We start from the raw sequence: 26,273 nt of genomic DNA, 5'->3' as shown, positions 1-26,273 counted from the left end.
TCTCTGCTTCCTGGCCACTGTGAACTGAGCAGTACTTTTCCACCATGCCACCTTCTGCCATGATATTCTCCATCACCTTAGGTTCAGAGCAATGGAGTGGGCCCACCATGGATTGAACCTCTGAAATGATGACACAAAACAAACTTTTCCACTAAGTTGTCCTTGTCAGGTATTTTGGTCACAGAGATAAAAAAAAGCTGACTAAAGCAGCTATCATGCTTACTCATTGACTTAAGCAGTTAAAACTGCTTTAAAATTCAAAAATTCCTTTGAAAACCACCAGATAGAACCAAAGGCAATGTGGGGATGAGGTCAAAGTCCTGCCACCTTACAGATGGAAATAGTCAAGTCAATAAACAATGAGCTATCCATCTACCATGCTTTACCTTAAGAGGGTAGATTAAAAATGATTAAATTCTGTTACAAAGAAGGAAATACTATAGGAGTGGGTCAGGCACAATAAATAAAAGTAATACAAAGGAAGATTTCATCTGAACACGAAATTAAAACAAACTAGAACTTGAACCTATACAAAATCAAATACTGGAACAAGTAAATATTATCACTGAAGGTATTCAGGAAGGAGAAATATGGCTATCTGTTCAGGAGTGTATCTTAGTACTTAGAGTTAGTCTTAATCTGGATTTTATACTTTTCTACAATGTACTTGCTGTGTGACCATGAACAAGCCTTTCTGAGACTGGGTTGATTAATCTGCAAGCAAGAATTATAACCACATTTTTAGAATCAGAAATACTATATATGAAGCATCTAACACAGTATCTGATATTCAATAAGTGTTCAATCCATGGGAACTGAGAGTTTCTTATCACATTATTGTCACCATAATCTCTTCAAAGGATAAAGTTAAAGGATACTATTAGTCAGTTTGGGTATATATATATATATATCTCAGTCAGACTGGTGGCTTAGACAACAATATTTTTTCTCAAAATTCTGGAGGTTTCATGTCCAAGATCAGTATGCCAAAATGGTCAGCTCTAGCGAGGGCCATCTTCTTGGTGCAGATGGCATCCCTCTTGCCATATCCTGACGTCTTTCCTAGGAACATGTGGGTAGAGGGAGTCATCTCTCTTCCTATTCTTACAACAGCTCCAATCCTATCAGGGTCCACCCTTCTGACTTCATTTAACCTTAATTACCTCCCCAAACTCTATCTCCAAATATAGTCACACTGGCGATTTAGGGCTTCAATATGAATTTTGAGGGATACCATGCAGTCCATAGCAAACACTAAGAACTGGATTTCCACATTTCAAAAGCACTCTGCAGTTGACAGACCTTTTATTTCTCTTAATTCTGTTTCCTACTCCTTCTCCACCACCTTTGCCCCGATCTTTCCAAGTCCCAGTCCTCACAACCTTTTCATCATTGCTCCCCCAGATCTGCTTTCTTAAAGCTCAAGACTAAGTAAGATACCCTCGTGACACCCTCGTTAACCCATGTAACACTCTGTATCTCTCTTCCGCAGCATTTCACGAAATTGAATTAAGCATTTTGAGTCTTTTCTCAATGTCCCTGTCCTCTAGTACTGCTCTAAGCTCCACTGTGACTCAGAGAGCTTCTGTCTTTTCCACTTCTATTTCCTGAGCTAATACAGTTCTGTTACACAATGTTTTACATTATCAATAAAAAGTGAATGTGAAGTAAAGTCTTTACATACTTCAACTCTCAGCACTCTTGTACTTGCTATCTACTTGAAATCCAACCAACAAAACTTTTATCTCCTGAAGTGAATCGTTTGCTTCCTTCCAAGTTTACATTGTCCATGTTTCTGGTATAACACTAACCAAACCATATCACAGTTAACTGTATTTGTAAGACCATCTCCCCCCAAAAAAAATCATAAATGCCTTGATGAGACTTGTGAGGAGTTGCTATGGAAATTTTTAATGAAATTAAGTTACTTGGTATTTGAAGGCAAATCCAAAAATGTTTGAACTTTCCTTGTGCATTAATCCATCCAAAGCTAAACATCATTATTTACTATTAAGAAGATGGAATATACATGAGACAAGTTTCAAATTTCACTGTTTGATTTTCAGTTTAATTTAGCTGGGGTTGAAGAATATGACATTGTCATGGGACCAAAGTAGGACGGCAACATTTAAACTAAAAGTTAATGTGGAAAAGAAGCTGGGCGCGGTGGCACACACCTATAATCCCAGCAGCTTGGGAGGCTGAGGCAGGAGGATCACGAGTTCAAAGTGAGTCTCAGCAACAGAAAGCACTAAGCAACTCACTAAGACCCTGTTTCTAAAAAGATACAAAATAGGATGGGGATGTGGCTCAATTGTCTAGTGCCCCTGAGTTCAATCCCAGGTAACCACCTCCCAAAACAAAGTTAATATGGAAAAGTAACTTTGGGCAACTATCACATCTTCAAGTGGCACAAGGAACAAGTTTGAAGAGCTTGACACTGAATCTATTGTATGATCAAGTAAATGGCAACTGTGTAGACATATTAAAGTCACATTGCATTAATTCTTTATAAAACCAACACACACACACATACACACACTCTTCTGTACTCCAATGGAGGCCCTTCATTATATAATTTTACTGATTCCGAAGACTACAAATCCTTGACACATAGAGCATTAATAAAATTCACTTTTGTTCTGAGCATGACTAGAGTGAAACATAAAGATGCATTCACATGACCTTGTTCATCTTGCTATGAAGCACTCAGAATTTTGATTCTCAACAGGCAAACTGATAAGATGATAGGAATACACATGAAACAGTGAGGTGTGTGGTTTTAGCTATCAACTTCTGTAGCACAGGACAGTGATGTGCAAGAGTTCACTACAGTCTAAGACTGTAGGTTCAGGAACTGATTCCATTAGTTCCACAGGATGTCCATGACATGCTGTAATAACCCCTGATCAAGCATCTCAATCTTTGTTTCTAATCCAGATATTACCTTGTGCTCTCCTGAAAAACACAAAATGTGAGTTTGTTAATGTCAATCCATAAACTAAATATTAGTGCACCGTATTTCTCTTTCTATGTTAAAAAAAATTCTAAGTGTGGTGGCACATGCCTGCAATCCCAATGGCTCGGGAGCCTGAGGATCACAGTTCAAAGTCAACCTCAGCAATTTAGCAAACCCTAAGCAACTCAGTGAGGCACTGTCTGTAAATATAATACATAAAAGGACTGGGGAGGTGGTTGAGTGGTTAGGTGTCCCTGGGTTCAACCCCAATACCAATAAATAAATAAATAAATAAATAAAAATAAGTTTAAATTCATTTTTTAGACATTTGTTGGAATGTTGGTTTATGTTGAATAGACGTACGCTACCATACTATTAAGTCACTTTTATTATAATGTGCACAAAAAGACATAAAAGGAAAATAAATTTAATATTAAATGAAAAATCTTTATAAATTCTTTTAATGTATTATTGATACAACATTGATTATGCTTTAACTGATACAAATCTAATACAAAATAAATGGTAAAAATGAATGCTGTAACAAACATAATCATTTAAACCATGATACCTAATTTTAAAGTCTTCTCAAAGTTTAAAAAGAAACTTTATGGGATGGAAGAAGGTTATAGAAGAAATACATTATTTGCCATTTTTTTATTACCACTTACAGATATTTAAAGGGTGTGGCTTTAAGTGGGCTCGTAAAATTTCATCTTTTGACATGTTAACAAAAATATTAATTTATCCAAATTAATGTAAATGTGTTACTTTTATTTTTAATAAATTTATCCAAATTTTTAAAAAATGAGTGTTATTTTTCTATTTTTAATAAATTGATTTAAAATATGTCCAAATAATTTTGGAATATTTAATTTTTTAAAATTCTATTCATAAGTTTTTAAGTATGTAGAAATGAGGGATTTTTTTAAACTGAAGACACACTTGAATACTCTCTAGCAACCAGAGCTACACAATTCCCGGCATACTTTTTCTAAGTATTCTGTCCAGAGCATATATGCTTTTGTAAAGATTTCTTTCCCATCATCACCATGCAGGGAAATTTAAATATAGAGATTTTCATAACCACTTGTGTAGCTGTGGTTATATCAAAACTGTTAGTCATTACTGTCAGCTTACTATTTGAAATTCTCATCTTTTATAAAAGGAAAGTGCATAAGTTTATGAACCCTTTGGTAACTTTTTTTTTTCTTTTTAATGCTGGGGATCAAAACAGGGCTTTGTGTATGCTAAGTACCTACTGTACTAATGAGTCACATCCAGTCACTTTGTTCTGTAACTTTCTTTTTTAATTTTATTCTTGTGTGAGCCCTTTGAAAATATTATGTATAGAAGTTAGGTCTCACCAATATCTACTCTCCTTTTTTTTTAGTGAGAGAGCCTCCAAACTTTAGCTGGGGCATCAATAAATGGTTATTGTTAACATTTTTAGACTCCCTTGCAGCTAGGTATGTCCATGGAAATAAATGCTGGCAGATGGGAAGTGAGATTAAGTGTAACAGAAGACTTCCTGATTGTCCCGTCTTCTTCAGATCCCTGGTCCTCAATAGCCAGTAGGTGGATAGGGTACTTAAGTGTCTTAACCATACAAATGGCAGAACCACCTTGAAGATGACAGAGTAAGGAGACATAGTGAACAAAGTCTTCACCATCATTAAACTGACAGTTTAGTCCCAGATGACAGAATTTAGATTATCCTTTGAGAAACAGAAGAACAAAAATAAAAATCCTAAAACCTTCTTTCTGCCTCATAGAGGATTGTCTTCAGCAACTGAACTTTGAAGAATACTACTCAAGAGAATCTACTTTTCAGAAATCTAAATATGAGCAACTGGTAAAATAAAACAAGAGGCAGGAACCAAGGAGGACTACTCATCCAACAAAAGGGACTAAGGGACTAATTTATTTCCTTATTTTTCTTACATTCTGCTTTCTTTTAATTCTGGTTCTCTAGTTAATTTTGCCTTAAAGCTTAATTTCAGACAACTTTATTTGTTCAAATATAGCTTTTATATAGTTGTTTTAAAGAAAGCATGCACAATTTTTACCAAAATGCTGCATTATAAATAGCTCATTCGCTTATTATTAGACAATTTATTTAACACTTGTATTAGTTGGGGTTTTCCAGAGAAACAGAATCAATAGGAAGGAAGGAAGGATGGATGGATGGATAGATAGACAGATAGATAGATAAAGAGGAGATTTGTCATGGGAATTGACATAAGCAATCAAAAAGGCAGAAAAGATGCCTTCTACAAGTTGGAGAAACCAGTGAGGGGAAGTGTAATTCTGTCAGAACTCCACAGGACCCTGAGTACTTTTGAGATGTGGAGGAGTCCTAAGAAGACATTGTTTAAGAGCCAAATATCTGATAGGATCGCCTCCTTCCACAGATAAGACAGTGAGACTCCACGTGTGAGTAGAGTCTGGCTCCAGGTTATCCAAGTAATCAAACACAGAGCCTAGACCAGACCCCAACCCTCTCTGCTCTTTCTCTGAGCTGAACTGGAAAGAAGAAAGATGTCTCAGCACATTTAAGCACCTAAACCTGATTTGATGTGAAAATCTGGTCCAAGTAGACTGGCAGTTAATGAAAATGAGTGAGGGAGAGTGAGGAGCAGTCATTTCTCGATAGGTCTCAAAGTGGACAAATGCCATACAAGACACACACACACACACAAACTTAAATAAAAGGTTTCCAGAGATAAACAGAATTAACAAAAAAAGTAGCCTGCAAATACCAATACTTCTTTATACCGTAAGTCTCCACCGCCAGTGAAATGAATGTTTTAACAAAGACCACAATACTTTCAAAAGAAATAAATCATGAGTGAAATAAACACAGAGTATCATGCAGCTCCCCTGTGAGTAATAAGAGCACCATGGCCCTCTTTGAAGGAAAGCAGTCACAACTTGGACCCTAGGACGTATTCCATGCATCTATCATAAATCAACGCCAGTCTCCAAAGGAGAAATACCCCGTGGAAGCGGGACCTCCTAATTGCTCACCTCCAAAGGAAACCCAAACTTGGAGTTAAATATCCCGTATTTGAGTCAAACCAGAATCTTCTCCAGGTACATTCAGATACATGCTTATTATTCCATATCCTGTGGAATCCTACAAGGTACAGGCCAAAGTTGGCAAGGGGAGAGCATGATAATAAATCCATATAAAGTTTAGGAAGCAAACTATTGAAAGCAACTCCATTCCCAACAGCACCTTAGGGTGTTTCCCTTGAAATTCCACGTCCAGCAGATTTGTGGAAATGGAGAGTGTGGTGGACTCTTGGATCCAAACAACTAGCATCTCAAGCCAGAGATCAGGATGGCACTTGGATCACGAGAGCTGGTGTGGAGCAGCCCCACTGGGTGTGCAAACAAAAAATAAAGAAACAACTGATAATTGCAGGAACACACAATGGTCAACTAAATTAAAACTCGAATCAAGAAGAAAACCATTTTAAAATGATTAGAGAACTAAATGTTTTCCCTAAGAAATCAAATTCAGAACATTCTTTAGAATATTAGAATATCTTTGAATGAAATTTCTTCTTTCTACCCCCACTTTAAAATATACTATCACATATTGGTTTTTATTTTCACAACATTAATCATGATATAAAGTATGTATTTATATTTATTTGTCTTTTTGTCTTTGTTGTTGCTTTTTTATTTTGAATTTCTTTAGTTTCCTCTCCCATTCGCAGAATATAAACTATGTGAGGGTTGCCTATATCCCCAGAAAGTGGAACAATGCCTACTACACACAGGATCTTAAAAAAATATATGTTGAATGTACAAATGTATGAACAGGGATCAACCTCTCCTCTATTTAATTTCTCCTCTCTTCTCTTCCAAGTCCCATGTGAAAGCCTCTCCTTGGCACATACTAAAGAGAAACCATATGGGGAATAGGCTCTGGGAATATAGTTCCTTATTTCTTCCCTGCCTAAGAACGTGCTGGTGGTGAATCTAAGCTGAAAATAGACAATCCGTCATGAGGGAGGTGGAAATGTACTCTGAATCTCATGGCAGGCTCTCTTTGTGCCACTTCACAGAAATAGTTGTTAAAAGTGCCCTAATAATTGCCAGAGTGTCATCAAGCATAGATGCACATGCCCTGTTCTCCTATAGGAAAAGACTCTGAAAGTTTGTTTTAAAAAAAAAAAAAAAAAAAAAAAAAAAAGGAAGTCACCCAACAGGCAGAGGCATTATGGCCATATGAGCTGAAACCAGAAGTGAATACAGTAGGGCAGAACAAAGAAGGGTTGTTGGGGTGGTTGTTGGGGTGGTTGTTTTAACTGATTTTCTAATGCTTAATGAGCACCGCTCCTGATGTCAGAACAGACAGAAAAGGAGTCTGGCTTTAGCTACCTGCAGGTGTGTGAGCAGCTAATGGAAGTGACAGCTAGGATGACATACAACCAGGGTGTTGAAAAATGAATTATCCATGTGGTTTAAATGGGCCAAATGATATATTGGAACACCATGCGGTTTGACACAAAGCATGGCATTCAAGATGGAAGATCCAAATCCTAACTTTGGCTCTAACACAGACCACTTTTACAAGACTGAATGAGTCATTTAAACCACACGATGCTGTGGTTTCTCCCTCAGTCAAATCAGTGTATCAAAATGTATTGCCCAGTCACAACACAGGATGTTGGGAGGAAACAAGGAATGGAGCAACAAATGCAGCCTATTCTGCACACTGCAAGGTGCATGCTTTGTGCAAAATAATGGCTCTTATGTATAATTGTCGAGTCAAGACTCCTGCACAATTATTCTGTTTTTCTCAAACTGAAACCCCCACTTTTCTAATCTGGTGTAATGCATTTGAAATATTAAACTTCACTACCCAAATTCTGCGTTCCCTCTCTTTATGTCCAATTTTCTTGACGTGTTGCAAACATTTAGAGTCGAAGAATCCACTTTAGTTATGCCAAATAGTTTGCAGTGTTTGGTCATAGCCTGCAAGATCCCTTCAGGCCAGAAGTATTCGTCCTAGTCCCTGTATTCACAATCTTATATTTAGACCTTGCCAACAGGCCGTTTAGGTTGCTCCAAATCAAATAAACTCTGAAGCCCACACAGTAAGTATTAGATCATTACTGAGCTGGTGGTACACAGGCTGAAGGTGCAAACAAAACTCAGGGCAAAAGGGAATCACCAGACATGAATTAGACACAGAGGCAATTATGGCATAATGGAAAAGAACAAGACAAGGAGTCAAAGTAGCTGAAGTTAAATACCAGTTCTGTCACTTAAGGTGTGACCTTCACCAATCTGGAAGAGCACTTTGGACCTCAGCTATTAAACTGGAATATTGGTTTACACCAGTTGAACAAAGGAAAAGGACAAACATTAATCAACTCACCAGGCACTGAGGACCTGTCTGAGTCACATTGCTTGGAGCTTAATTATAGCACTAACTTTAACTGTGTGACATTAGGTAAGATACTTAAACTTTCTGTGCCTCAATTTTCTTATCTCTAAGACAAGGACAATAACAGAGACTGCCTTACAGGAGTTTCTGTGAGAATAAAATAAGAATCTTAGATAAACCAATTAGAAGAGGCTGTGGTAAACAGTAGCCTTATTGTTATTACTACTATGTACCAAACATACAGGACACAAAGATCAAATCAGATGGAAGAAGATCCATGATCAAAAGAAGTCATAATGTATACCCAGTGAATGATCTCCTAAAGTCTATCAGAGATTTGTGATTCCTGTGATTTTAGTTTTGCCCTCTGGTTTTTGTCCTTACAGACAAGGAAGTTTCAAGAACACTGGGTGTTCATGGTAGAGAGGTTCCTTGTCTGCCAGTGCAAACTGTCCCTCCCATAAGAAGCCCCATCAGTGACAGTACCTTTAGCTCTCAATGGCAATTGTCGTATCACAGAAAACTAACCACTGCGGGAGCAAGAAGCAAGAGTGATGATGGGTGTAAGGAAATTTCCACAGAACCACACCAGACACGGGAAATCACATAAGGGAATTTATTAAGCAAACAGAGTGTCTCCCTGCAGGGTAAGAGAGAAAATGAGGGAAAAAGAGAAAGGAAAAGAAAGGGCGCGCGCTAGAGAGAGTGGAAAGCGAGGAGGATAGAGAAAAGCGAGGAGGACAGACAGAAGGAAGGGAGAAGATGGCGGGGAAGCTACAGTAAAACAGTTGAATTCTGCCGGGCTAACAGGGGACCCATATCGGAGAAGGACACTTGCAAGCTGACTGATGAACCAATAGCTAGCTAGGATGTTCACAGATTGACAAATGGTTGGGAGGAAGGGAAAATGGCTGCACCTGATGACGGGGAGAGCAGCTTTATACATTACAATGGTCACACCAAGGAAAAAGTGGATTTTATCACCTTGTTAGGCTAAGACCAAAGCAGACAATACAATGAAAAATTCCATTTGTTCTTTCTGGGGATTTGCATTTCATTGGAGAGTCTCATGATAGAGAATCAAAAAGGAGTTTTAATGAACTCTAAATTACAGACACTTTGAAAATGCTAGTGTGCTAAGTTTTCACCCAACACTTCATAATAACAATCGTTTTTAGTCCACTGAGGTTACTATCACAGAAATACCATGAATGGAATGGATTGCAAACAATGAACGTTTATCTCTCACAGCTCCAGTGGCCAGGAAGTTCAAGGTCAAGGCACCAACCAACAGAGTCAGTGTCTGCTAAGGGCCCTCTTCCTTTAACTGTGTCCCCGTGTGGCAGAAGAGACAACAGACTCCTGCAGGCCTCTTATGAGCACACTAATCCCATTCATGACGATTGTTCACTCATGACTTCTCACTTCCCACAGGATCCGCTTCTTAAATTCACCGCAGTGGAGAGAAGTTTCAACACATGAACTTGAAGGCTCACACACTCGGCCCTTGGTAACTTAAAGAAGTTCCTGTCCTCAATGCTCTACCTTCCTCCTGAACTCCTCTCTCCGCAGACCTCCTTACTGAGACCCCACATCTTCTGTGACAGACATTCTCCACTGGCTTCCTGTTACCAAATCTATAAACTCACCTTCATCGCTTCCTCTTCCCTTTATCTTTGAACATCATTCTTACTTAAAGAGCTATTCTTTATCTCTAAGACCATGCCTCTGTAATAAACCCATCCAATCTTCCCTGCTATGGCTCCTATATGTAATTACCTCCTTCCCTTCCTGCAGCTACAAAGCCCCTTCCCACTGGCTCTCCACTTTTGTTTTATACGAACTTAATACAGAGTTGCACACAGCAAAATGCAAAAGAAAAGGGGAAAAAATTCTCTCCACTCAGTCCTCTAACTTCAACTCTATCTTTTTCATCTTCTTAAAAGTTTCAATTCTCAATGTGGTTATCTACGATTGACATCTGTTTCTTCACTTCCCCTTTTCTCTTTAACTCCTTCAAAGCAAGTTTCTGTTCCACTGAAACTATTCTTTCTGAGATATCCAATGATCTCCATTCCTATCTCTGAGTACCACTGACTCCCTCTCAACTTTTATCTTGGTTGACCTAGGAACAGCATTTGACCTTGTTAACCGCTTCCTTAGAAAAAAGAAACAGAAAATACACACGCTTTTCACTAAGTATGAGGACTTAATGTGCTGTCTTCCCACGTACTTCTTCAGCTATCTTGCCCTGGCTCTTTGCCTGCTCCTTCTTATCTACCCCTTTCCTCAAGGTTGAAATTGAGCAACACTAGCCCCAGAACTCCACGCTCCTTTCTCCACACACCACCCAAGAATGTCCATGTCTTTAACATACATCTAGTCTGGACTGAACTTCAGAGCCACATAACTACACATGTGGTCCACATCTCTACCTGAAACGTCTCACAGGTTATTTAAAGTCAGTTTTCCAAGATTGGTCATCATATCTATAGTGACCCAAGTGCCCAAGCCAGAAATAATCCTTGACTCCTTCCTGACATCTAATCAAATGACTTCCAACTTTTCATTTCTCATTTTACCTGTCATTTTCTAAGAAGAGACTTCCTTAGATCCAGAGTTATAATTAGCTCCCTTCCCCTTCCCCTTCTTCTCCAACTCTCTTTATATAAATCCAAACCATCATTTTCTTCTGCTCACATTTACACTCATCAGAATAGAATATGTGAAATATCTGTCTTCACCGTCAAGAAACTTAGATAGATGAATGAGAAGACAATCGGATACATGCATGGAAAGGAGGAATAAAAGAAAGAAGGTAGGATAGAAGGGAGAAAGGCAGGAAGTTATATAGGATTGAAGGAGGAAACAAAGGAAAGAAGGGCAAAGAACTAAAATACATTTCGAAGTCTTCAGAATAAAAATAATTTAAGGCAGATGAGGGAATGAAATTCTGTAAGAGAAATACCATTTTTATAAAAAGATTTTGAACAGAACTCACAGGTGCACAAAGCAAAGAATAAATTAAGAGAACTCTTGAGTGAGGATCATGGTCATATACTGAGGTATTTTAAATTTGCTCAGGGAAGTGTCATTTCATATAGTCGTTTGCTGGTTATCAACCCTGTGATTTTAAACATCTGTCTTAGTTCTTCTGTGTCTTAATTTCTTTATCTGTAAAATGGGAGCAATGATTGTAAAAACCTTATAAGATTGTTATAAGAATTAAATGAGCTAATATTTACAAGATCTTGGGAATATGCAGAATGTTAGTGGTCATTAGTGTTGTTAGTTTAAAGGAGAGACTTTCATGGACAACTTTCCTTCACAAGTTCACTCAGCCCAGCTAAACTTCCCTTTGCAGATAATCCCTTTGTAATAGTCTAGGACCAAATATGCTCAAAATAGAGGATGTAACCCCAAATACATACACAACTTCAACTGATAGCACTCCACAGATATGTCTTAAGAATTAATGCCTCTGTGATTTTATTACTCTTGACTCTCTGTATTATTTATGGTTCTTTAGAGAAACAGAACCAAAATTATATATTTTTAAATCATACAAGATTATTTATAATCATACACAATTACATATTCAAGAGATTATTTTATCCTATTTTGTTATATATATTACATGTAATAGATAACATATAAATATATATATATACATATATGTCATGCTTTAGATATGTGGTATCCTTCAGAAACATGTGTGAGACAATGCAAGATAGTTTAGAAGTAAAATGATGGATTATGAGAGCCTTAACCTAATTGGTGCATTAATCCTCTTGAATTGATTAACTGGGTGATAACTACAGGCAGGTAGGGTATGACTAGAAGAGGTAGGTCCCTGGAGGTATGCCTTTGGAGTACATTTGCTATCCCTGGTGAACAAAGCTCTCTCTACTTCCTGGTGTCCTTGTCTTGAGCTGCTTTCCTCATCCACACCCTTCCACCATGATGTTCTGCCTCACTTTGGGGTCCAGAGCAATGGAGTTGGCCATCTATAGACTGAGACCTCTGAAATGGTGAGCACCAAATAAACTTTTCCTCCTCTAAAATTATTCTTGTCAGGTCTTTGGGTCACAACAGAGAAAAATTTGACTAGAACAATATTCTATTTTATACACATTCCTGGGAAGACATTTATCATACATGTAATATGTTATAAATACAACATATATAACCTTACATACCTCATGCAACAATGGAAACTGAGAAGTTCCAAGATCTGGAGTTGCCAAGCTGCAGACCCAGTAGAACTAGTGGATACTTTGAAAACCTGAGAGGTGGAGAGCCACAGGAGTAGTTTCCAGGCCTGATCTGAAGGCCTAAGATCCAAGAGGACAAGAGATCATCCATGTCCCAGCTTGAAGCAGTCAGAGTTAATTCAACCTTCCTCTGCCTTTTTGTTCTACTCAAGCCTGGACAGATTGGACGATGCCGCCCACACTGCAGGGAGCAATCTGCTTTACTCAGTTCACTAACTCAAACGCTAATCTCTTCTAGAAACACGCTCACAGGCAAACCCAGAAATAATGTTTAACCAGCTCTGTGCATCGCTTGGCCCAGTCAAGTGGACATATGCAATTAGCCATTGCAATCTGGAACACCTGCTCCTCGCCTGCCACACAGCAACCAGCTCTCCCCTCCATTTCTCACACTTGGGCCACCTGAGGACATTATTCTCTTCATAACTCCTGAAGTCCTTTGTTACAACTCTAACTACTACAAAATTCAGGGTTCAAATCTGCCTTGCGAAAACAATCTCTTCTTAATTTGTCTTTGATTACCTATCATCTAGCAGAGAAGATACTAAATTTATGCTCAATTTATGTTTATTCATTTAAACTGGTAAAGAGGTATAGATGTTTATTAGTCTGAACACTAAATATGAAGATTTGGGTCTATTTTTTCATGAAACTGAGAGAGCTTTTAAGAAATTCCTTGAATCTATTAGAGTGCCAAGTGCAAATCACATCCTTGGAGGGAGGGAAAAGAGATGCATTATTCTCTACTAGAAAATGAGAAAAAGTAATAGTTAAAGATTGATTGTAGTTCTTGCGAAAAGAAAAAAAAAAAAAAAACACTGATACTTATTATTAGGATTTAAAAAAAAAAAAAATTCAATGACATGGTCATTCCCTTAGACTTTTTCTCAAACCACATTATGTGAAGTACCCAAAGTGACTCTGGAGACAGTTTAGGGAAAACACTGTGTTTGTGTATAATATTAATAGTTCAACATGTTGAAAGTGATTTAATGCTGTCTTAAGCTAAGCTGGGAACACAAAACCTTTCAAGAGGGATTACTGGGTCTACTGATAAGCACTGGCATAGGGAACTTCACCAATTCTTCCTACAAGGCATTTAGAGAACACTGCAAACTCAGTTGAAGGTCACTATGTGCATACTATATTGGTTGAGCTCCAAACATGCATTAGGTGGTACTGAAAATGTGTTAATCATAGGAAGTGTGAAGCATCCCCTTCCTTCACAGAGTTTTCTGTCTGGTTGGGGAGGATACAAGTAAAGAAGTAACTTCAATGGACTTGCTTCTCTGAGTAATAAAGAAATAACACAAAGGAAAGTAATGAATGTGAAAGATCAATGATCCAAGGAAACCCCATATGGAAAGTCATGACCCTTTAGCAAAGTATTGATATTTGTTTAAAAGTTTCATTCTTTATTAACCAAGTAAGCACATTTTAACTACTGAAACATTGGAAAGTACGGAATAAAATAACACCTGCAATCTAATACCACCACCTAGAGTTACATATAATAAAATTTTAGATGTTTTCCATTATTTTTCCATTCACTTCTTTTTCATGGTTTTGAACTAACACTATATCTTATGCTTATTCTTGACAGCATGTAAAATAGACATTTTTACCAATCCAGTGAACTTAAAATATATTGGTAAACTTTGCATCTTTTTACAAACATGACTTTTATGAATTCACCATGTTAAATTCTTTTCTAAACTAGTAGTCCTCCTTATCTACAAGGAAGATATCTCAAGACCCCAGTGGATGCCTGAAAAAATGGGTAGTCCTGAGTCCCCTAAGAAATAATTATCTTCCCAAACATTTCCCCTCACTTAAAATGAGAACTTTGTTCAGAAATGGCAGATGAAAGAATGTGATTTAAAATAATAATAATAAAGTTTTTACTGTATAATCAGCATTAAAAATGTGCCCCATGGCAGGAGATGCTTTTTAGGTCCCTGAGGAGACCACTGGCATACAGTAGTGAGTCCCACAATCCACAGGCATAGTTTCTTGCTATTCCATAAAAATAAGTCAGATGAGGAGGGATTTGCAGGGTGGCAAGGGTAGGAAACAGCTGAAAAAGTAGGTACAAACCAGATCATGAATGTGATTTTATGTCATGATCAGTAACTTATCTTTAAATCCAGAAGGCAATGGAAATTCAATAAATGTTTGCTTAATGTAATTGATTTACCCACTTAGGAAGAGTTTGCTTCCTTAAGTAAATAAGACCAGTAATGAAATATCTAGTGAGGGCCCAGCTGAAAATATTCTTTCCTCAGGAAGTATACCTTATTCTCATAGCTGAAATTAGAGAAGCCTGCCTATTCAATTTACTCAGGACTTCTAATCAATTAATCCACAAAACCATAGCCACAAATACCTCTTACATGATAAACACACATTGAGTATTAGTTTATTTGAAAACATAGACAAATGCTTTAGTTACAATCTTTTGGTTAGGGTTGAATCCTTTTCTTGAATAGGTATTTGTTGATCAGAATCCTATCTGCTCTTTTGCATAGACCAAACCCATCATTCATAACATATGACACCCATTTTTTTGGTTTTTTAATATAGAATTCATCATCAAAAATCTTAACAAAATTTTATTTCTATGACTTTTTCAACTTTCAAAACTTCTATTGCTAACTCAATAGTAACATTTTCTTAATAACTCACATATCAATTCTTTTTAAAATCTGAATCCAGCTTAGATTTTATTGTAAAAATAAACTTCATTTAACTCTCTTAATATTTAATGTGTTGAGTAGTCACATTTTAACTCTCTTAATATTTAATGTGTTGAGTAGTCACATTTATTAGTGAAACTGGCCTAATCAGGTTTGCAAACTCTCACAACTGACTCTTGGGAATCATCACAAAGAAAGGAGCAAAATGGCCAGGCCATTTTGTGCACTTCAGTTAGTCTGCTTTGCAGAGTGGTTGGAGAGCCCTGGCAAGCCAGGCAAGACACAGTGGAGTACTGCAAAGGAAGTTACCAACAGGCTTTCTCCTTTCTCCAAATGTCCAAAGTCCTTTATCTAAAATTCTCATCACTGTCTCTGCAAATGTATTAAGAACCTGACTCCCCCCACCCCACCAAATAACCCATTCCTCTTACATTTTTGTGTCCATTACATAAAAACTTTCATTATACTTTTATCTTATTGGCAAAGCAAAAAAGTTGAGCCAATTTCACAAGGGTTTGTAAAAACATAAAAACTGTTCATATTGATAATGATTTTGATACTGGTCTTGGAAATCAGAATTCGGTCCTCATTCCCTCAGTGTTGAAAATTGAACACCCAAGAAATGGCAAGCCAAGCATAAAAAGTAAGTTTTATTTAAGAAAGAGACCGAACAGAGGTAACAGACTTTTCCAGAGAAAAGTCGGGGCCCAGAGCTGGGTGTCCTGGGGAGGGTTTGCGTCTTGCCTTTTATAGATCCCAGATTTCCTCTCCCTCCCCACCTACTCTTTCTTCCCTGTGTACCTGCCTAAGGGCAGGAAAGAGCATCCCAGGGGGTAATCATTAGCAACTCCTTGTGGGGGGGGGAGCCATTCCCTGTGGATATTAGCAAAGGGTTGTGGGGGAGTTCTCTGGAGGTGTTAGCAACCCACTTCCTTTTCTTTGATAATTAGCCCTCATCTTTCCAACCAGATCCTTTACTATCTATGCTGACTTCCTGTCCTTTGCTCCATCTCAATTTTTATTGTGTATCTTATTCCTACCTTGTAGGAGTTTCCCCACATATTCTTTAGTCATTGAAACCATTTTCTGCAATAAATATTTACAAAATTGATTTTTATGATGGTATGACTTACTATTTTTAGAAAAAGAATCTATAATGATCACAAAATAGATCATACAGAAAATGTTCTAGGACAGTTGAGATTAGACAGCCTTGTGCTAATCGACTAATTGTTCTACCTTTGCATACCCTTGCCCTATTGTAAGCTCCACACCTGTTACAAAAAACTACTATCGATATGTCAATCTGGGAGCCAGAGAGGTTTGACAGACAGGAGACACCTCTGATGACTAGAGGATGAAAGGAGATGGGTCAGGAAATTTTGATCCTGACTCTGACCCCTCTTCCCAGAGGCAAAGTTTTAGCAGTGACCATGTCCCATGTCCCTTAACAACCTTATTTCCTGTGAGGCAGCCTGGTTCTAAGAGGTTAGCACCCAAAAGACTCCAGAAAAATCATGTTCTTTCCTTCCCACTTAGGTTACTAATGGTTTCCTGAGGGGCCTCAAGGATCCTCCGTGGTGCTCTTAACCCCTCCTACACTTCTATAAATAGCCCTTCCTTCCCTGCTAAGTGAGCATTCTGTTTCCTGCTGGGACCCAGGTTAATACAATCACCAAATATCAGTCTTGCAATAAATTTCTGTTATTCAAAGATACTGAAATTTTTTTACTATTTTTTTCCTAACTTTTTATGCTGCATTTACATCTAGCTGAGAGACTGGAGGGGGAAAGACACTCTGGATCTTTAACACAGCTTGAAAAGACATTTCCTAGTACTTAACCAATAGTTAGCAAGATCCTACCTTTTGACTCAGAAGTTCTACTATTTAGACTATCATTTAGTAATACTAACTTAAGTGTTTAATGATACATCTCAGGAATCACAAACGTAAGGGCCCATGAGAAAAGGCAGGTGCTTTTGATGGGGAAAGCCAGTCAAGTGCTGTCTAATAAGGAGAGCAGAGATGGTAGCAGATGGAGTAACCATGAATTTATGAATACAGCAGCCCTACTTTGTCAAAGTCAGTCTTTGAAATGCAAAAATTAAACCTAGCAATTATTAATCTTTAAGTATTTTAGAGAAGCCAGAACTCTTCAAGTTCATTTAAACGATCTCAATTGAACATTTTTGACTGATATTTTTAAATTATTTTAAATGACATGGAATTCAAATCAAATCAAATGCAGGCTTTTTGTTTTGTTTGTTTTTGCGCCAGTCCTAGAAGTACTGCAATACCAAGTCAATGAATGGAGTTGATGGAGCAAATTCCCATTTCATCTCTTATTTCTAAAAATCCATTTGATGTATTGCCCTCAAGTAGAGGACATATAAGATATTAAACTGACAAAAACAAAATACTACACTGGAACTTAGCCCAAAGCTTGAGAAGTGGCAAACTTGTAATTTAGATCTGACCCTCAGAAGCAGTTTTTATCTTTGATGGATGTATAAGAATGTAATTAGCCACATTGTTTGAAACAGTAAACATTTAGAGACAAAACCTAATGGCATTCATGAAGTAGATTTTTAAATACATATGGGCTGGTATGTCCCAATTAAAAGAACAACACAGCTCTATATGTGTAAAACTGAAGAGGATATGCTATTTAGAGTCAAGCTATTTTAAGGCAACTTCAAAAATAACATAAAAGCAGAGATCAATATTTGAAAATATTTGTGTTGCATAATTGTGTGTACATGAATAAAAAATCATTCTGGAAACAACTACATCAGATTGCTGCCAGTGGTTTAAAATATAGTGCGAATGGAAATAATATAAATGTTTTTATCTTTCTATACTCTTCTTTTTACTAATTTTTCACAGTTATATATGTCATTTCATCAGACAGATTTGGGAAGTTTTGTATTGTCATGAGCTACAGCAAAAAGAAATATGCAATTAAGTTGTGTTAGGCACATTTTTAAGGTATGTGCACGTACTTTTTTTTTAGTTTTTTTTTATTTATCTTTTAATTTTTTACAGACTGCATTTTGATCCATTGTACACAAACGGGGTACAACATTTTGCTTCTGTGGTTGTATACCATGTAGATTCATACCATTCCTATAATCATACATGTACATAGGGTAATGATGTCTGTCTCATTCCACCATTTTTCATACCCCCTCCCTCTCATTTCCTGCTACATAATCTAAAGTTTCCCCATTCATCTCTCATTCCCCACCCCACCCCCATTATATATCATTCTTCACTTATTAGGGAAAACATTCGGTTTTTGTTTTTTGGGGATTGGCTTATTACACTTAGCATGAGATTCTCCAATTCCATCCATTTATTTGCAAATGCCATAATATTATTCTTCTTCATGGCTGAATAATATCCCATTGTGTACATATACCAGAGTTTCTTTATCCATTCATCTGTTGAAGGGCATCTATGTTGGTTCCACAATCTAGCTATTGTGAACTGAGATGCTATAAACATTGACGTGGCTGTGTTAATATAGCATGCTGATTTTAAGTCCTTTGGGTATAAACCAAGGAGTGGGATAACTGGGTCAAAAGGTGGGTCCCTTCCAAGTTTTCTGAGGATTCTCCACACTGCTTTTCAGAGCTGCTGCACCAATTTGCAACTCCACCAGCAATAGAGATGTGCATGTATTAACTCAGTTAAAGCTCACAACAACTTTTATGACATAGCTTCTATCATTTTCTCCACTTAACTACCATGGAAACTAAGAGGTTAAAGTCACATAGCTAAGAAGTGGTGGAACTAGTCTTCAAAATATTAGTTTACCTCAAGACCTGTGCACTAAACCCCAACAACACTGCCTAAATATTGTCCATGAGCTGCCAATAATTCAGTGATGGTTCAGGATAAAATAAGTTAATGTCACTCAAGTTCTTATTAATAAATTATGTAAATTTAATTAATATAAAACAATTATATTTAATTAATATAAAACAATTGCAAGAATATCATGTTCAAGTTCAAAAATGACATTTCTTTATTGGGAGAAAAACAACTCACAGAGAATTTTTCATATCTCTTTTGTGTAACTTTCTACCAAGGCTTAAGAGTTTATAGATTTACCTCTATCCTACTAATACAGTCAATAACTGTCTTTAAATATTCAGCCAAAGAAACATTTCAGTTGTCTTGGTGATAGATGCCAAAACATGATTTAAATAAAGGTCAAGGTCATTTTATCTTCTGGGGAAGAAAGAAGTATTGACTTTGTGAACTCTAAGAATAACATAGGAGATCAAAATGTTTGAAAGGCATGCCTCTAACCTTAGGAGCTTCTCCTGTTATGAATGAACACAATAGATTTGTCTTTTCAATGACCCATCATTGGGCCATACAACAAACAATACTTTAGAACAAGTTAGAGGGGCTTCAGAATTTTCCTTCCACAAGTTCCTACTCTTTTCATCACTTTATCCAGCATTAATCAAGGCAAGGAGTCAGTTTTGACTCAGAAGGAAGATTTCAATTTTGCCATTAGTACTTTTCAGAGAATGATATAATTATAGAAAAAAAGATACTGGTGTAATAAGTTTAAGTCAATATTGAAATCATTCAGATTTACCAAGGGATGGAAAGTGACATACTTTCCTTCTGTCTTCAATGTTAGCATCCATAATTCTTACCCTAATTCCCTCAATCCCACACAAGAGCTCACCTCTGGGGTGTCTTCAAAGCATAGAATGAATTACTCTTTGGACCTACTTTTACATTTATTTTTTTATTTGCTAGCAAGAATAACTTGATATATTACATGTTGCTTTAATGGGAAAATTCCTTTGGAATAAAGGAAAGTTGTTAAAACAGATTCACAAATGCCTAAAGATTAAGAGAAAACTGACGTATGAAATTGTAACTCATCACCAAACTATCAATTTCAAACCATTAACTGAGTACATGACAAAGACAAGAGGAAGGGAGTAGCTGTGTGCTTTGTCCTGCTGAGTAAACTGAATTAATTTGAGAGACAGATGAAATTTGATGAATTTCAGCATAATATACTTTTTTCTCTAAGTTAAAACCTATAGAATATCTTCTCAATTCCCACCCACCACCACTCAACTTGTTAAAATTAAGAGTGACAAAGCAATTTAAGAAAATGTCTCATTTGTTTTAGTCTCTTCTGCCTGTCTCTTGTCCCTGTGCTCATTCATCTTGGACCACAAAACTCAAGGTCATTGTCTACAGGTGAGAGTAAGAGGGCTGGAAGATAAAGATATAAAATAGTCAGTTCTAAGATCAAAGCTTTACCTACACTAAGGATCAGAGATGACAGATGACCAGATTATATCTGAAGCAAATAGTCAATTTAAGAAAAAAGCATACCAAGAAACACTATAATTCATGGTGACTCCTGAAGTCCATCCATGATACTCATGTTTGCCCCAGACAGGTATAAAAAAAGCAAAGAAACCTTACTTTTATAGTTTTAACTAGGACCTAACAGCAGATTACTGCTAACTCCATAATTCCAACTTCACTTATAAAGTCCAGAAACATATTGCCACCTGCTTTGTAGGCCTTCCAACCAGAATTTCATGTATCTGGGTTCAATTCGTGTGAATTTTTGAAAGTATGGAATTAATCTACATAGATTTGAATCTTAGCTTTACAAAGTAGAGTCCCTCTGATTCTTTATAGTATCTGTATATACGCCCTTGGGTTGTGATGAGGTTAATATTTTTACATGTAGAAAACACTCAGAGCAGTCTTGCATTAAGTTCATGCCAAATAAATATTACCTTGTCAATGCCATCATTATAGGCACAATATGTGTGTTAGTTATATTGATATAATATTAATATCAATTGAATATTTATAAAATACAAGCCTTCATCCAGTTTGAAATCTGATATTCCTCCTTCATTTCCTACCTTGATGAACTTCAGCATAATATACCTTTTTCTAAATCGAAAACCTATAGAATATCTTCTCAATTCCCATCCCCCACTCAACTTGTTCCTACCAACATAGATTTATCTTGTCAAGATCCCATTCACTGTGTTCTGTCCCAACAGACTGCTTACATTTTACCAAAAATATACCTATATCTTTAAACTATTCTCCCTGCCTGAAATCCTCTCCCGACTTATTTGATTGGTAATGCATTCTCACTCTGTAAAAAAATCTTCTGGCTAAATATAACTACCTTTAGAATGGTCCTAATAACACTCACCCCACCAAATCAGGGGGAACCACTTATTCTCCATGTTCCTTCCCATGAATAAAATATATGACCTACATCCAGTGCAGTAACCACCACAACACATTGCAATAGTTAGGTTTCTCTTCTATGTCTGTGAGGAATCCTTAGGGCCTGTGTCTTATTTAGTTCAGGAACCCAGAGGGACATGTACCACCAACAATATAACGAGAATAGGAACGGAGACTATGGTCACTAAATTTCTTAATGTTCCTGTTCACTTCAAGATGTGCTTTCCCAAAAGACAGCTTACATTATATTTATAGAGTTTTTAAATCACAACTGCCACATTAATCTGTGTTTATGATAAAATATCACTCTTCCATGAACATTGCTGCTTGTACCCTGTACATTCTGAGATAACATGCCTAAATTCAAGTCTTTCTTTGCTATCAACTTATAGGCAAAAACACAAACCATCTCAAAAGAAATGTCTCCTAATCCATCGCTAACTTCCTGGCATTTGACGAAATTAAGTTACAGAGTTTAACCAAAGGGGAAAATATTTCTAAATTGAATCTATTTGTGATATACTGGTTTAAAATTCAAAACTGCCAACATATTCTGTTTACTCCCTTGGCATCTGTTGCATCTGCCAACTGGTGGCCAAGAATTAGAGCAGACTTAACTAATTAGAAGGGTCCCCATCTGGTAGCTGAACTTCTTGTTTATGCTTCCTTTACATTCTAAGTACAGAGATTCGAACCAGAACTTTTGTGGTTTGCAGCGGAGGAGGAGGCTCTCCTGGCTGGCTTCCGAGCTATTGTCCTGCTGAGCTGAACTTGGCCCAGATGGAAGTGTTCTCTGTGTTTTATGGCCTCCCTCCCTGTGTTCCCCTTGGGATGAATCATCTTTGCCACAGGAGTTTCCATTGTCTCTCAAAGCACTTTTTTTCATTCATTTTTTATCTCTGTAGGCCTAAATCTAGGACTGTGAGTACTTTATGGAGAAATAAAAGCTCCCAGAAAGAATCTGTGATTTGGTAAAGTAAATACTATCCTAGGAACAGAATTTCTTCCAACTACATCCCATGTAGTTAATTTCTTCACAGTTTTTATTCAATCAGTGAGTGTAGTTTCATAACAAAGCAAACTCCTCACAGAATCATGCAGTGGGTACAATCACTGACTGGATTAAAACTTCCATTGCAGTCCTGGTCACTGAGTCCTGAGGACATGGCAGGTTGCTCAGGCAAAAGGAGACAGTCTGCCCTCTGAGGCAGAGTTACCCTGCTGACCTGAGCACAGAGTTCCAGGCCTGGCTCCTGTGGGCTCCTGCCCTCTGCCAGAGCATCCCTTCTGCTCCTGCCTGCAATCCGAGGTGCCGCAGGCTGCGGGCAGTCCACATCTGAGCACTACTGGACCAGGGCCAGTGCACTCCAGAATTCCTTGCTTGAGGATTAGGAAACCTGCTTCCTGCCCTCGTTCAGTTGGAGGCTTGGCTTCAGGTTTCCAAGGAAGGTTCCAAGAGACTGATGATGTTTTCCTAATACAGAATATCTTTAGAGAGATGCTAGTGTGTTTTGGTGTTCCCATAGGCCAGATTTTACTGATTTGGGAAAATAAAAACCATGGATTAGCTCATATTATTGTTCATAATATTGGGAAATACTTCCTTTAGAACCTGTTGAAAACATACTTTTGAGTTGATCCCACTCTTGAACTCTGAAAACTCTGATAATTGTGGACCTATGGATCCATTTTTACTGGTATTTTGCATTTAGAAAGTAATGAAAAAACCAGTTATCTCAGATTTCAAAATAGTATATGGAAAACTGGAGAGAAGAAAAAAATGTAAATTTTCCATCCTTTGCAATTAGCTTGGGATCCATGGTCACCTGCTCTGAGACAGAGTAAACTAATAAAAAATGATCTGCCTATACGAAAAACTGCAATTAATAATCAGTTAAATTGAAAAATAGCTTTTGAAGATGAGCTAAGTTTTCTTTGCTCTCAGATTGTTGAGATTATAGAAATGCAGGAACTGAGTTCTTGGACTTGAAGGGGGGATTCCAGTGGTGCAGGACAAATCCCATCATCCGGGACTGCTCAAATAAGTGTAGAACCAGATCAGTTTCCAAGTGTAGTGCTTTCTTCTCCTTCTCCACCACTCTACCTCTCGAGTTTTCTTCTCTTCAGTCTTCAAGTTTTCTTTCCCTATCACCAGAATCTACTAATATTTGCAACTCAGATTATCCAGCAACTGAAATGAAAAAGCAGCACCCAGGTGCTAGTAAGACCAATCATAGTCATCATTCAAAAACAGGATGTGCCCAACATGTTGGATCTTCTAAAGGATAGGAATAAGGTTAAACTTTGCGCTATTGAAAGGTCACCTTGTGGTAGACCCACTCAAGAGGATGAATCAAAGTTCACATTAGGAATCAGCATCTTTAATATTGCGTGCACTTAATGCAGAAATTTGCATTCCAAGAATACGATTCCTTTGACAAAATTTTTTAAAAAATGGTCTTAAGAGTCTTACCCATTTTCTGGTCAAAAAACTTCAAGGTTTGGACGTCACATTTTGCAGACAGAAGACAGCAATCTAAAGGAAGAACTAATAAGCATAAAAAGATGTTATTCAAGGGATCAGTCACAAAAGCTCTGTCACACTTGCTAGGAAAGATGCAGAAATCTGAGTGGCATGTCTTTCACCGCTTTTCGAAAGATTTCATCCTCTGCTAAGTGAGGTTGAATGAAGCCTGTATCCTAGGATATAGCAGTACTCAGGTCTCAAGAAGGTTAAGAATATCCATCTCTGTTTTGGGAAGGTCTAGTACTTAACTAGCTACTGAAAAGAGTTAGGTGTTTGGGTTCTTTTCCATGTACATTAATATTATTGAAAGCTGAATGTACACTTGAGCAAGTTTCCTAAGCTATTGTGACTTCCTAATTTAAAAGCCTTTAAATCTTTTAAAAATAGGTAGTGATCTGGTTTACATGACCTCCAGCAACTTGGAGATTTTCAAAGAGGATAAAATTAAAATTTTTCACTAAGAAAATCATAGTTTTCATCATAGGATTGACCTTTCTAAAACCTCTTCCTGAGATAATAAATTAGTCTTGGACACAAATTTTGACTGTTTAAGTGCTAGAAGTCTTTGAAGAGTCTTCTTGACAAGTTTGGCCTGCACTTGCTATGTAAATATAAATTTCTAACATATGTATTTCCTTTGTTTGTTATTACATTTATACTCTGTTGGGCTGGGGATATGGCTCAGTTGGTAGAGTGCTTGCTTCGTAAGCACAAGGCCCTGGGTTCAATCCCCAGCACCGCAAAAAAAAAAAAAAAAAAAACACAACATTTATTCTCTGTTCCTTTATGAATAGATTGTACAACAAATGTGTCTTTTGAACTTGGGGAAAAAATTCTTGTTGCTATTTGTTGTGTATCCCTCAGCAATTTCACCTATGCTTTCCTCATGTGCAAATTTAGAACAGTATTTTGTTATTTCATAGCTTTATGAGTAGTAAATGAGATATTTAAGTGCCTAGCACTAAAGCCTTGCATAAAGAAAACTGATCAAAAAAGTTATTATTGACAAAAGAGACCTAAAATATTATATTCTTTTTTCATTTTTATTTTTAACTGATACATAGAGAGATAAAAATCATACGTATTAACAGGGTACCACATGACATTGTCTTTATGAGCATGATACACATTGCACTAGTTGTTTGTTTTGGAGCTCAGTTACTTTGTTATGTTCTTAAAATTTCTCTTAGAAGCATTCCCTGACACATTCCAGTCAACATTAAATGAAGATTAATAGCATGATATGTCTCTGAAGAAAGAAAGCATAAGATTAATATATTATTAAAAGCAACAAAATTACTCTATTAATTTACTTTTTTTTTTTTTGGTCTATTCTCCATCATTAATTTTTTTTCCCCCTTTAGTAGATAGTAAATTTGAAAACAAACTTAACTGGGAAGATATTGAGCTATTTTAAGCCTGTTTAGAAGGGCAGGTAATACATGACCTCTATCATCAAAGAGTTCGTGGCGTTTAGGGGAGCCAGTGATGGGATAAATAAACACATTCTTATATATTAACCCAAGCCTGTGATATAGAGTCTGGGAAAACTTCTGGGAGAAATGACTCCAGGGATGCGTTGCTAAAGGGTTACAGGAGTCAGTGAAGCTCTGTGTGATAGATGAGAGCCATTACAGTTAAAAAGATCGGCGTGAGCTCCGTCATGGAGTGGAGATGGGAACAGTACAGTATTGTTTTGTTTTGTTTTGTTTGTTTTGTATTAAGCAGGTTAGAATAGCAGAACACTAAGGTGCATGGCAGGCCACAGAGAGGAACAAGGTGGGAGAGGAGACGGCACCACTGTAGAAAACCTTCTATAGGGATTCATGGTACAAAGTTGGTATTAAAAAGTTTAAATCCTTAAAATACACTTTAAATGATCTTTTCAAGAGCACTGAGAAGGACAGATCTGAAGAAGCTATCAAGATGAATTTGTTGCAAATCAGTCATTAGCTAAGGAAAGATGGCCTTGACTAGGACAGTAATAGTTTGAATAGAGAAGATAACATGGGCGACCCCCCCCCCCAAAAAAAAGGATATAAAATTGGAAGGTCTTAGTGTTCTATAAATGTAAGTGTTGGATATTATATAGTAAATCTGGTGTAACCACAGAAGAGATAAGAATAAATCTTGGAAGGAAGGAGT

At 37.1% G+C, this 26,273-nt stretch overlaps 2 non-coding genes and 1 pseudogene across 2 annotated transcripts; 2 read left to right on the top strand and 1 right to left on the bottom strand.

Moving 5' to 3' along the window:
* The window catches only part of LOC124979088 (mitochondrial fission regulator 2-like), a 31,927-nt pseudogene extending 7,715 nt beyond the window's left edge, over positions 1-24,212 (top strand).
* LOC124968809 (U2 spliceosomal RNA) lies at positions 17,601-17,792 on the bottom strand. Its single transcript, XR_007105850.1, has one exon. It is a non-coding gene; the product is annotated as a U2 spliceosomal RNA (small nuclear RNA).
* A 585-nt stretch (positions 24,213-24,797) lies between the features above and the next one.
* Trnat-cgu (transfer RNA threonine (anticodon CGU)) lies at positions 24,798-24,871 on the top strand. The gene has a single exon. It is a non-coding gene; the product is annotated as a tRNA-Thr (tRNA).
* The last annotated feature ends 1,402 nt before the right edge of the window (positions 24,872-26,273 follow it).

This window comes from Sciurus carolinensis, chromosome 1, assembly GCF_902686445.1.
Source record: "Sciurus carolinensis chromosome 1, mSciCar1.2, whole genome shotgun sequence".
Lineage (NCBI taxonomy): Eukaryota > Metazoa > Chordata > Mammalia > Rodentia > Sciuridae > Sciurus > Sciurus carolinensis.
This window is presented reverse-complemented; position numbering and strand designations above follow the sequence as displayed.